The sequence below is a fragment of the Lissotriton helveticus genome, chromosome 11 (assembly GCF_964261635.1).
Source record: "Lissotriton helveticus chromosome 11, aLisHel1.1, whole genome shotgun sequence".
Taxonomy (NCBI): Eukaryota; Metazoa; Chordata; class Amphibia; order Caudata; family Salamandridae; genus Lissotriton; species Lissotriton helveticus.
Genome location: NC_136072.1, coordinates 418,441,201 through 418,455,417, shown reverse-complemented (window position 1 = coordinate 418,455,417; position 14,217 = coordinate 418,441,201). Strand labels below are relative to the sequence as shown.

General features: G+C 46.0%; 1 protein-coding gene across 1 annotated transcript in view; it reads left to right on the top strand.

The window, feature by feature from the left end:
• Positions 1-2,153: 2,153 nt before the first annotated feature.
• PPP2R3A (protein phosphatase 2 regulatory subunit B''alpha) overlaps positions 2,154-14,217 on the top strand; it is a 1,303,908-nt gene continuing 1,291,844 nt past the window's right edge. Inside the window, exon 1 of the mRNA XM_078665893.1 lies at positions 2,154-2,331. The gene's annotated coding sequence lies outside the window, so the exon portion shown is untranslated. The remainder of the gene's footprint in view (positions 2,332-14,217) is intronic.

Here is a 14,217-nt window from a genome sequence, read left to right as displayed (position 1 = left end):
TGTCTATCAACAGACTCGTCAGAAGACATATGAGGAGAGAAACTTCACTGGCAGACTCTTGGCGTGGCAGGCTAGGAAGCAGGCGGCCGCAAATCAAATCAAAGCATTAACTTGCCCCTTGACTGCCTTGTGTATAGAGGACCCGGTCAAAATTGGGGAAATAATGCTCAATCATTATGAGTCTATTTATGGTAACCTCCAGACAGTGGATGGTTTATTATTAGAAAAATTTCTCTATGACAATCAACCACCGATACTTTTGGAAACAGAGAAATTATCTATGGCTAGCCCCTTCTCTATGAAAGAGTTGGAGGATGTTGTTAAGAATCTACCTCATGGTAAGGCCTGTGGTCCGGATGGGCTTCCATCAGAATTTTATTACGTTTTTTTGGCTCATTTTCAGATTTTTTTCTTCAATTGGTTAATTCTATGCTTGAAGGAGAGGTAGTTCCAGAATCATTTAGACAGGGAAATATAATGAGCTTTGTGAAAAAGGGCACGAATAGTAGGGATCCCAATTCCTATCGCCCAATAACGCTGCTCAATTTTGACTACAAAATTGTTACCAAACTTTTGTCACTTAGGTTCAATCAGTATGCGGCAAAATTGATCCATTCGGACCAAAATGGTTTTATCGCAGGCAATTAGTCACAAATACTCATTTTTGGGCAGAGGCGTTGGTTTAAAAAAAAAAAAAAAACTTGGTCAGTGGCGTAGTGAACACCCCCCCCCCCCCCCCCCCCACCCAGTTTAGCTGCTTAAGCGGGGTGCCACTAGGCTCCCTGGGCTGGGGAACTCGCTCCCTCTATAACATTCATTATTTTAGGACCTCATGCAACTGCAGGTTTGTAGACAAATGCTCATAAAGAACACTCTTAAAGATTATTATGAGGAAGGTTGTGTCCTTGCCTTGGGCTGGACAGTGAAGACAGCCAAGATAGAATTTATTAAAGTTAGGAAACAGACAGAGAGAGGAAAATAAAAAGAGTAAGCGAGTGAGATGAAAGGGAGTGTAAAAGTTAGGATGGCGAGAAAAAAACTGAGTAGATGCAAAAGGGAAATGAAGAAAGTGAGGGTGGAGGGTGAACGAAAGGAGGAAAACATGAAAGGAAAGAAGGAAGAAAAGGTGAACGATAGTGGAAGGGTAGGGTTGAAAGTTGAACGGAACTAAAGAAAGTGAATGAATGGATGGGTGAAAGGATGGACAGAATGCAGGGGTAAAAGGATAGATGGAAGAGTGAAAGGAAGACTAAAGGAAATGTTAACCATGAAGTGAGGTGTGAAGGATGGTGGCCAAATGTAGATAGGTGAAAAGTTGAAGGGAGGTATAGAAAAAGGATTGATGGGTGGAAAGATGCAGAGATACATGCCTATATTAGTATGTGAAAGAATCAATGTGTATATGACCCAACCCTCGAAAGGATGGATGGATTGAAGAAAGTAGAGCTGGATGGGTGAGTGGTAGGACAGATGAAGGGAAACACGAGTTGATGTACATATATAGATGGTAGAGCGATAACATTAATGATTTAGTCAAAAGGAGGAAGAAAGGGTGAATGGGACTCGTCTAGGGAGGGTTGGACTCGCTGACTTTCGCGCTCAGTGTGACTAGAATTAGGGTTCAAAGAGGTTCTTATTTTAGTTGTCTGGCTAATCCCTTGACCGTCCACGGTCCCTACTCCATCTCCTCTGTCCTTTAACGTATTTATTTGTTTTTTGCGGGAGCACGGCCCAAAGGCATTGGAGCGCTTTACATGAGCACCGGCTACATTACATGATGCCCGGATAATTTATAGGCACCAGGAGAACAACTCCTTTGCCCAGAATCACAAGGATGTTGAACCGGCGCCGGGACACAGCCGTGGCTTCCCTGCAGCTCTGCCCGTTGCGCCTCATCCTGTCCCTCACTGCAGGAGGCAGAAACCTAGTCTGACCAGCCTGTCCCACGAAGGGCCATCACAGCACGCCCGGTCCATAACATAAGTAATACAACTCAGTTTTACGATTGCTCCAAACCGGGCGCACCCGTCGAATACAAGAGGGCGGGACGGATAAAGGCACGTGCGAACCACAGCCAATCAGCACTTCGGAATTCCGTATAGTGCGCTAGAATTGGCTAGGATGCCACTAATGCTCCAATCGCAGGCTACCTTACACATTAGCGGTACGCCCCCTTCCAGATGCCTCCCAGAACATGTTCTGCCGTGGGAGTGATTGTTATGCGAGCTGGCACCGCGGAGAGAGAGTGGAGCGCACTGGCACGGGAGCACGGCTGGGCATAGGCGCGTATGGAGCAGCCTGGCACAGGAGGGAGCAGGACGGCTGCCAAAGGTGAGGGCATAGCAAGATGGCACAGGAGGGACCAGGGCAGCCTAACACATGAGAAGCTGGCACATTATAGTAGACCCCTAATCCTGGCAGAGGGCAGCAGTACATGTCACCACCTCCAGAGCAGCGTGGAGTTCAACAATACAGGCTGGCGAAGCAGGGCAGTCTATCACATGAGGAAAGGGCAGCCTGGCAGAGAAATGCAGAGTAGCATGGCAGAGAGGGCACAGCAGCCTGGCACACGAGAGCAGCTTCAGAAGTGCAGGTGTGCCTGTAGTGCAGAGGTAAACACCAGACTGAACTCCAGGCGCTTAGTGGCCGTGGGGCATGCTGTGTTCGATGGACGGAGTGCCACGTTTTCCTGGTGTTTGATAATGTTCATCGCAGAAGTAAAGCTACAAGGAGCCTGGTGTCCTGATAACTTCAAAGACGCACTGTGAGCCGCAGTGATTGTGTTGCCAATTAGTTTGAACAGCTGGTTTACTCTGTATGGGTTCGGGCAGTGCTGGGAGTTTTGGAATATCACGTTTCTTGGGCAATGGTGTATTCTATCAGCCAGTGTTGTGTATAAATACTTTATCTAAGCTTTGGCCGCCTTGTGTTTTGGTTGGGTGCTTGCTACTTTTTCACACTAAAGTAACTGTTATTGCTGGTGCTGTGTGGTAATTTTGTAACAACCCTGCTCTGTTAGTTTTAACTAGTCCGAGTTTCACATGAGCCTGTTATGTCACTGCTAGCTTTACATTATTGTATATCCCTTGTTTAATAGCATTAACAGATTAGTGTTTTTAACAACCACCCTTCAGTACTGCCCTGTACCTATGGTCATACTATGTTTTATTTGTGTTAGCCGTACTGTGTTTTAGCAGGGAGCAGCATGTGACTATGCTTATGGTAACTGTAATAAATCTGCAATAAAGGCCAAGGATAAATTATGAAGCAACGCAAATTATGCTGTCTGTTAAGCCTTTAAAGCACATTATGCAACACATTCTATGGCATTGGTGTCTTTGAAATTTAACACACATTGATACACAATGGACCCCTTTGATATGAAAATATACATCTTGTTTAGGAAAAAACGTTCAGCATTCAGCAAAGCCTATTTAAAATGTTAACTGCCAGTGTTTAATACTTGTGTATTGCAGCTAAAATACAGGAGCAACATTTTATTTACACTGTCCTTTTTAATTCCCTAATTAAAACACTTTGTGTAAAACTTATGGAATATTGCATTTGGTGAAAATGTGCTTAAATGTGCAAACACTTTGCAGTAATTGCTGTACTTTATTTATTCTGCACAGCTTTAGCCTTAACCTGTGTTCACACTAAGAAGGGCTATTGGAAGCTCCCTTTCCATTACAAATTAGACGTGGAGAGCAGTACATCATATTTCATATTTATGATGTAAATGACTCACTAGAGTGCAGAACGTTAAAAAGAGGCAAAGGATGTTTGAGAATCCTCTAAAGTGTCTTCATTGAAATAAGTGCTGCTTTGAGAATCGTCTCTGTGATGTAAACGTAAATGTGTGTGAATATTGAAAGAGTGAAACAAGCCATATGCAAGGCAAATAAGGAACAATTCCTTTGAGTATTTTATGTTTTCCCTCCTGTTGATAAAACCTGTCTCCCAGACCCATTTATTGTGCTTGTTTACACGATCTTTGTAAAACGCACGACTAAAACAATGAACAACTAAGGAGGATCATTTCATTTTTGCAAAGACTCTGCTCTGGGGCTGGTCACTGTGTGGTGTTTTAAGTCCGTTTAAGTCCCTTTGTTTCCTTTGAGCTAGATGTACATTTCTACCTCTGCGATTTATGCAGCTTACAGTGAATTATGTGGCAAATGTGGAAACTTTATATCTGTTGTTAAAAAAGGAACTTTATGATTTGTGTTCCAGTTGGCTTGAACATACAATATTTGTAAACATCCAGTCGCAGTACAATTGTTAAAAAACGACATTAAATTGTGTGGTAGCTGGCTCATCAGATTGTCATTATTTCCCAAGCCCTGCTTTTTTTTTGCGCCCCCCCCTTTGCTGCGACATTATTATTAATAAAACTGCTAACATGGTTCAACACACTATATAATTCCCGAACTGTCTGTCCTGTTTTCTTTCTATATAGCACATTTCTATTAAACTCTGAAACGGGTCCTTGTCAGTGGCAACCGGTAATTGGAGTGGGGGTAGGGGGACATGCGTCCCACAAACGCACACATGCAAATTCACTCACGCCCCTGCTTTCACACATGCGCGTACACACACACACCCATTCACAGCATTAAACAAGCATTGGCATAGCCAATAGATCTCGCCTTTGGAACCTTATAAATGTTTAGTTATCCAGCACAATATCCTTGGTGCAACAACATCAAGTGTGACATGCTAAACACTTATAAGGTGCCAAAGGCGTGACCTATTGGCTATGCCAATGCTTGTTTTGAGTGAGTGGCTCGTGCAGGTATGCCACTGTGAGGTAGAGATGCTGCGAGTGCTTTTACTGGAGCCCCTGTGACATTGCGTCTCTTCAAAATGTATCTTGGGTCTGATGTAATTCTTCTAGCCCCTACTCCCGCACCCAATGCATCCTTAAATGTCCCATGTACAGGTTGACACTTCTATTACCCCTGCCCTCCAGTGACACTTTACCCATCACATGTGGTGGTGGTGGTGGACGTGGTGGTGGTGGTGGATGTGGTGGTGGACGTGGTGGTGGACGTGGTGGTGGTGGATGTGGTGGTGAACGTGGTGGATGTGGTGGTGGTGGGCCTGGTGGTGGTGTTGGTGGACGTGGTGGTGGACATCGTGGTGGTGGTGGTGGTGATGGTGTTGGACGTGGTAGTGGTGGTGGATGTGGTGGTGTTGGCTGACTTGGTGGTGGACGTGGTGTTGGTGGACATGGTGGTGGTGGACATGGTGATGGTGGACGTGGTGGTGGTGGCTGACTTGGTGGTGGACGTGGTTGTGGACATGGTGGTGGTGGTGGACGTGGTGGTGGTGGTGGACGTGGTGGTGGTGGACGTGGTGGTGGTGCACGTGGTGGTGGTGGACAAGGTGGTGGTGGACATGGTGGTGGTGGTGATGGTGGTGGACGTGGTGGTGGGGGGCAAGATGTCAGTGGACGTGGTGGTGGTCGTGGAGGTGGACGTGGTGGTGGTGATGGTGGTGGATGTGGATGTGGTGGTGGTGATGGCCGTGGATGTGGTGGTGGTGGATGTGGTGGTGGATGTGGCGGTGGATGTGGCGGTGGTGGAGGATGTGGTGGTGATTGACGTGGTGGTGGTGGTGAACGTGGTGGTGGTGGATGTGGTGGACGTGGTGGACATGGTGGTTGTGGACGTGGTGGTGGTGGATGTGGTGGTGATGGATGTGGTGGTGGGGGTGGACGTGGTGGTGGTAGACATGGTAGAGGTGGTGGTGGTGGTGGCTGACGTGGTGGTGGGGTGGACGTGGTGGTGGACGTGGTGGTGGTGGACGTGGTGATGGTGGTGGACGCTGTGGTGGTGGTGGATGTGGTGGTGGTAGTCGAGGTGGTGGACGTGGTGGTGGTGGTGGACGTGGTGGTGGTGGATCTGGTGGTGGCGGTGGGGGTGAACTTGGTGGTGGACGTGGTGGCTGATGTGTGGTGTTGGCTGATGTGGTGGCTGACGTGGTGCTGGTGAACGTGGTGGTGGTGGACGTGGTGGTGGACATTATGGTGGTGGACGTGATGGTGGTGGTGGACATGGTGGTAATGGTGGATATGGTGGTAATGGTGGACGTGGTGGTGGTGGATGTGGTGGTGGTGGACGTGGTGGACATGGTGGTGGTGGTGGTGGTGGATGTGGTGGTGGACGTGGTGGTGGTGGTGGACATGGTGGTGGTGGATGTGGTGGAGGACGTGGTGGAGGTGGACTTGGTGGTGGACGTGTTGGTGGTGATGGACGTGGTGGTGGTGGATGTGATGGCGGTGGTGGTGGATGTGGCGGTGGTGGTGGACGTGGTGGTGGTGGACGTAGTGGTGGAGGACGTGGTGGACGTGGTGGATGTGGTGGACGTGGTGGTGGATGTGGTGGACGTGGTGGTGGTGGACGTGGTGGTGGTGGTGATGGACGTGGTGGTGGTGGACGTGGTGGTGGATGTGGTGGTGGACGTGGATGTGGTGGTGGTGGAGGACATGGTGGTGGTCGTGGTGGTGGTGGATAACATGGTGGTGGTGGTGGTGGTAGACGTGGTGGTGGACGTGGTGCTGGTGGTGGTGGTGATGGACGACTATTGGGTAGGAGGGTGCTGGTAGAATGCAGAAAGAGAGGAAGATCTCGAAGGGGGCTCATGGGAGAGCAGAAAGAGGCTGAATATTAGAAACAAACAAGCGCTGAAGAAAAGAAAAGCGCACAGCTGCCCTTGTTCACTATTCGGCTTAACAAGTGCAGCTGTTGCGCTGGTGTAATAAACCTTAATAAAAAGCAGCAATGGAAGAGAGGCAGTGATGGGTGGAAGTGCTTCACAGCGTAAACAAGCGGTCTTTACTGTCTTCAATTTTCAAGCACTCATGCTTGTGGCGGCATCCACCCTTTCGGGAGCGAGCAGCAGCCATATGTTTGTAATTAACGTGGCTCCTCGCTTCCGCAAGGTGGATGCCACCACAAGCACAAGTGCAAGTCCTTGAAAAGTGGAGACAGATGGCTAAAGGCCCTCCTAGGCAGCGCATGCGCGCTGCCTAGGCGAGACCTAAAAACAAAACTTAACTGCTACAGCATCTTGGGGAGGGAAGCCTTGGTGGTTCCAGAAGGGTTGGGACTACCGCCTCCTCTCTGGTCAGCCAATGAGAGGAGGCGGCATTCCCTTCCTTGTCATAGAGTGGGATGGGGTCGGTGAGACTTGCTGACCCCCACCCCATTCTGTGATGAGGTGTCACTGATAGACACTCAACCCTGGGCACTTCAGGACTTAAAACTGAAGCGCCCAGGTCCAACTCTGAGGTTGTCAGTGATGCTCCCACCTCGTCATGTGGGGAGGTCCTCGATGCGCTTTGATAGGCTGAGCCGCTGCTGGTCCTCATCCTACGGAAGGTCCTGCTTCAGTTGGTTCACCTGGCCTTGCAACAACTTCTGACTTGCCTGAGTGGGAGTACAGGAAGGGTGAAAGGAAGAGCATGACCCATAATCCTTCCTCTGCTTTTATTCTCACTCGGCTTCTGTATTTCTTGTTGCTGTTATCGTTAGTCCTGAAGGGCACATCGTTGCCAAACATTGGGACAGGAGTGCATTAAGATTTGCCTTACTATAGCAACTGAACTTAAAATAAATGTTAAATGTCATTACCAGTGTATGGTTGAATGTGTTAATGACTGCTGCAAGTAGTCAATATCTCAAGTTGTTCCATGTCCATGTCCGGTATTAGTAGCTCCTACATTCTTGTTTCATTCTTTGCACTCGAGTACTTTTAGATTTGCTTTTCCAATTAGAACTACACCATGAAGAGTTCCAACAAGGTGAGAAATAAATAGGCCTGAAAGAGCTGCTCGCATCTGGAATGGATCATCTCGTGATCCATGCAGTTTGTGACTGGCATTCTTTTACATATCACGTTAGTAGCTTTTATTTGCCAGAATAATCCTAAAATGTTAAGATCTTGTGAACTCTTTGATTCTGATTATCACTTAGCAAAGGGGATGGTGTAACATGTTGGAAAGTAGGTGAAATACCCTGCTTTTTAATCCTTTGTTTTTAGTTCTGATGTGTGACACTCATTGTATGAAGGGTGTGGATTGGTTGGAGTGCATATTTCATTCTTTCCCCTCCAGTATCCCTTTTACCAGCTACTGATCTTAATTGGCTTGTAATTAGCAAGTAGCACCAAAGAAATCACTGACACCTGCCAGTCTCAATCTCTCATTCTCATCAGATGCAATGTAAAAATACCTTGATTCCAGCGCTAACAATATACCAGCAACAGGACCACAGCCATTTAGACCCACAACCCGACAATCATCCAGATATCCCGCTTAATCACTCTTCCCCAGCTGAACATCTCTGCTGAATGGATGATCCCGCTGCAGCCAGATCCCGCTAGCTCTGTGCACATGTACAAAATGCCTGTTCTGCTGTATTTATAATAGATGTAATTTTTCAAGAACGAACAACTTTGTGCATGCTACCTACATGAAATAACTGACCTCACTGTATCTGTAACTGCTCTTCCCTTCAAGTGCCTGGGTCAGTCAGTCTAACCTTGAAAGGATCGCCCTGGCAGGTGGCTCCCTGAAGCCGTTACCAGACAACAAAGATTGATCGGGAAAAACAATTTTCTTTCAATGTAGCATAATATGTCTGTTATCACTATCCAAACTTTCGGATGTGTCTGCATGGACCGAAATGCACAATGTGGTGCATTTTGTTATGTGCAAGAACATGAGGGTGCATGCAGATAGGGGGACACACTATGTACCCCCCTGCGTGCACCGCATGGTGTAGAGGTACCGAGCGGCCCTGTAGGGCCCCCTTTCTTTCCTCACCCCTCACTTTTCATGGCAGTCGCACCACTATGAAAAGTGTGGTGGTGAGGCAGCCTCGCCAAACATATTGTGGCCTCAAGAAAGCCTCACCGCCGCCAGGGATCTACGATCCCTGGTGGTTCCGGTGGTCCCAGGGCAGCCCCACCACCCTGGTCATAATAGGGTGGTTAGAAGATCGCCACTGCGCACCCCCAAGAGTCTGGCAGTCGGTAGACCGCCAGACTCGTAATAAGCCCCAAAGGCATCTAATAATGGCCCCTTAAAAAATCCTTGTTTGGGCAATAGTTAGGAACCCCTTTATGGATTCCCCCTCCGATTTTCTCAGGAGCAGATGGCTGGTTTGACCACATGCCACAGCCACTAAAAAGAGGGCAAATTGTTGGAATTATCAAGTGGTTGATAAATACAATTGTGAGTGGAGGCCACACGCTGCAGTGCCACTCTATCAATCTTGATGTCCTCTAGATAATCTGATATCCAAAATCTTTTTAATAGATAAGTGTACAGTGTGTCCCAATAGATTCTTATGGCCTGCAAACAATAAAAAAAAAAAAAAAATGTCATCCATCCCAAGTTCAGTCCAAGTTTTATTCTGCTTCATGTGCTGACAATATTAAAAGCAGGAATGTAGTCACTATAATGACTCTAGTTGTCATATCAGTGACTGTTTAACCCAGTCGAATAGTTTCTGTCCATTTGAGCACCAAATGACTTGCACATTTAGCAGTCCATTAAACGTACCTAGCCATGTTGCAAACAATTGGAAAACAGCCAGAAAAAACAGGTAACTTACCGAGAACCTTTCTCAATGTATACACAGTGGACAAACATACAGTTTATGAACCTTGCTGGTATTTTAAGTCATGATGTGCAGGTCCCAACAATCGTCAGAAGTAAACATTTAACTCGGTTTGCAATCTTGCCAAAGTTGTATTATGTCTTTCCGTTTGGGCTACAAAAAATAGGGCATTTACAATCAAAGAATTTAATGTCCATCCATGGCCCATACTATTGGTCTCCTCTTACATGCTGAAATTGAATTACCCAAGAAGAGAAACCCGGGAACACTGCTTTGGTACTTCTTATCAAACATATTCACTGAACTGAGCCCCTTTTGTGATTTTTGTATAAGTAATATTCTGGGGCATCGCTAGCAACATTGCTGAATGGTAGCATATACTCTATTCTGCCAGGCCGCCACACAATCCTGAATATATCGTGTTCCTTGGACACGATCAGTGTTCCAAAAGTGCAGAATATAAATGGCCTAATGCCCATCAATGGAGTTTGGTAGCTCTGAGGTGGTGACGGACCCTGGTGCATGCCTCGAACCCTTACTGATGCGTAGACCGAGAGAGGACATGATGGCCACAAGTACTGGCGGCAGCTGACTCTGGCAGGGTGGGGTGGCTGTGTCTGGGATTGGTAGAAGCGGAAGTCACTTCCAAGAAGGATCTGTGCATGCATACCCCTGCCCCTTGCATCTTTGCCCCTACAAGAACGTGGTATGTGCCATATTGTGGCACCACATGGCATCACAGTAATGGCGGTGGTATCTGATTATAAGCATGAATAAAGAGCGGGATATATCTACCAGAAGTGGGTGCAGCCTTCGCCCAAAGGTCAATAACAGTAATGGGAGGGACTCTTTGGGTCTGATAGCTGCATGGTTTCCTGCCACTAGAGAATATGTGTACTTTTTGGCAGCACAATACACATAATCTCTCTTTTGGACCTCTTCCTGGTCCCACTAATAGCTATCAATAGAATGACAAGATTGACTGACACAGAGGGTGTAGTTCTCTCCAACACCATCTGCTGTTCGCTTGGACCAACTTCATCCATACCATCTCTATGCACTGTGGCGGCCTCTGGTTCATCTCGGACAGTCCGTGGAACTTTGACCTCCCTCTTGGTCTCTATCAGAGCCCTTTGCTTTCAGGAGAGCTTTGGAGTTATTCTGAGCCGCCACCCGGCAGCTTTGGTGGTGTGCCGCTTCGAGTATGGACAGCTTCGCAAGCACAACCACAGGTGCTTCCTCTAAGGTCACTTCCCCCAGAGCTATTGCACAATGACTCTCTTTGCTCAGTTCTGGTAAGCAGATGACCTTTTTTGTATTTTAATTTCATTGCTGTAAGCATCTCTTTGCACTGCCTGACACCTGCTTCATCGCTGCCACACAGTACAATTGCTCCATATGATGTATGGCTTTATGTTGCATAGTAACGCAGTACCGCTCTTTATGGCTTTCCCAGCAGGTTCTCGGCCAGAGATGTGTAGACTTCTCGGTGAAGCTTTCCTTATCTTCAAATGTTTTACATGGAACTGGGGCTGCGCTTTGACTCCACATACGCCAAATGTTGATTTTGCACTTTGCCAAAGGTGCAGGTGGCACACACGAGTACTTTGATGGACCACACCAAACTTTCTGGGAGAGCACTGTCAAATCTTCTGGTTAACTATCCCCTAACTTGTCACCAGTTGTAGCATCCTCTCCAGCCCAGGTACTAGCCAATGACTACATCACATACGGAACTTAGTATAACACTTCTGTATTCTGCGTGTAAAGGCGAACTCCACATTCTAAACCTGCATTCAGTCCACTATGCTCAAAGGCTTTCTCACAGTTCTATGGAGTCCATCAGGAGCCACGAGGGTTCCGTTATCACAAACTTACTCTACGCTACAGCTGTCAGTGGTCATGAAGAATCCCCCTGATTCTCTTTCATTTCTTCCACCTTGATTAGCTGCTTATAGACTAACATCATTTAGAAGGCTGGTCTAATGATTTTGTTCTGCAGAGAGAGACACAAACCTGCCCCCCCCCCACCCCACACTCTTCCCCCGCTAGAACCAGAGCGCTTCCTGTAGGAGAGGCATTGTTAATAGAAATCAGACTGTTACAAAGGGGTGCCCTGTGTCTGATAATTCCTAAAAGCCAGAATAATATGGTTTGAGCCCCTTGAAATATAAGAACGGCCTAGTGCTTCCTTACTGTAATCTCGAATTCCTCATTAAACATAACTCGTCACTGTATTTTTAAATGAACTTTTAATTTACCTGGTAATGCATCAGTGAAAACAAAAAAAAATTCAAGCCAAAACTTCGTTATGAGGTTAGAACCCCCCCCCCCCCCCTACTACCCCATCGAATTCCTCTGAAACCCTAATCGGTAGTAACTCCCGCCAGACCTCGGTGCTGTATGTATCTGTTGTGCTGTCTGCATCTAAACTATGCAGGCACCCTGGTTGACCTCACAGAAAGGGGTGTTGGATCTCATAGGGCATGGACCAGGCACATGATTTATGCTCTTCACTCCCAGAAAATGTGTGTAGATAATGATTGGAAATTAAAGCTGTAAGAAAACAGCAACAAGACTAGCTATTTAGTGATTTCATTTCTGGTAGCTATGGAAAATGTCTGCTGCTTTAAAAATTGTAGAATAAATTGTCCATGATGAACCACGAAACTTCATTCAAATGTCTTCGTTCCCGGTTGAGCAGATTGTGTGATCCTGGACAATTTGTTTTTCTCCCGATGCCTCGATATCTTTAATGCCTATATTTAGCAGTGTATAAGAATAACAAACACTAGTGTTGTGGGTCTCAAATGTTATTTTATACCTAATAATGAATGCGTACAACCAAAATATGCATTTACCTTTTTAATTTTACCTTTACTCATAGCCCCTCTAACAGAAGAATATTTACCAGTTTAGTTACTTTCCAAGTGTTGTATGTTTAGGGGTGGGAATATGGAGGTTTCCATATGATGAATGCGGGGTGTTCATTAAAATGTGGAAAAACCCTAAAATGTCGTAAACCTTTAGCTATTTATGAATGTTTCCAATCCTTCGTGATCATGAATTCTTCCAGGAGACAGCAGAGTAATTTCAGGGTGGCCTTAACATGGTCCTATTTCTGTAATTCCAGGTCTATTGTAGGTCTGGGCGAAATTTTAGTTACACCCGAGCAATTTAATCAATTTCAGAAATTGTGTGGTACCACTTGTCATTTGAAATTTCCCGAAATTATGCCATCATGCCTCTTCGCGTAATTTCGCCACATTTGCAGCTAAATTTTTATGCTGGAACATCGCAAATGACCATTAGCTGTCATTCTTGGTACTTTTGTTTTTGGCACTATTTTTTTTGCACAAAATGCGTCCAAATAGGCAGAATGAGATATTTCACTTTAAAATATAGTGCTAAATATTAGAATTTTGAGTATTTTGCTTAATTTTCCTGAAACCTCGTGTAATTAAGTGAAAGCAAATTAGGCAAATTTCGCACAAGCCCAGTCTTCCTACTCTTTTCTTGCTGCTTGATTTAGCACTCTTTGCAGTCAGGTGATGAGATTTTATTGGGAGACCAGTGTAGTCTAAGCAGCAATAGACCAGTCGGATTATCCGATAAATCATTTTTCAATGTACTGTTGACAAATGAACAAGCGCCAACAGCTTTTACTGCTGACCTCTTCAAATGTCATAAACACAAATCTGTTTACGTGATATTTTATTATCTTGGACAAATTGTAATATTGCAGACACAGTGTTGCATATCTCGCAGTGGCTTTATTGCTTTTTTAGTACTGCTGTATCTTTAGCCCAGGGCTTCTCTTCACAGGATTTGTACATGAATCTGGGAATGCTGGATGTGATGTTGCTTCTTGTTTGGTATGATGATAATACATTGTGTCAGACCAGCTTTCAGTGTAGCTCTGTCTCCATGAGAACAGCTTCAAGCGAAACTGGGCCCTGGGCATGATGGAGCCACAACCCCCCCCCCCCCCCCCCACGTACACACACCCCGCTCGAAATAATTTTGAATTTTATTAACTATTTTGTGCTATTTGATGCCCACCCAATGTCCAAAATTATTAAAGTATACATTGAACTTTTAGAAAGGGGCTCATGTAAACCAGCCTAAATATGCCATGGCTTGGGCCCCACAAATCCTCAAGATGATACTGCAGAGGGGGTCGAGGGTGAGTTAGAGAAACAGACAGAGGACAGATAGATTTAGAGAGAGAAAGATCACGTTGTATGGGGCCCTCTTTTTAGATGGAGGCCCTGGGCATTGACCACATTGCGCTTGCCTTGAAACATCTCTGATTGGAGCACCAGTTGGGTAATAGGGATGTGTGACTCAGTGGAGTAATGCACCCACACCAAGAATGTGTCTGTGGCTGTAGGTTTGAATCCTGATGGGCTTACTCAACATATCATCCTTCAGCGGTTGATAAAATGAGTCCCATTAAGTTAGGCAACAACACACATCTGTTATTTTGCATCGATATGCCCCAAAAGGCGGACGGTATACTGTACCGAAACATGCAATGTTTGTGTACTTCATGAGAATGTTCAACAGGTTAGCTGAGATTTGCGCC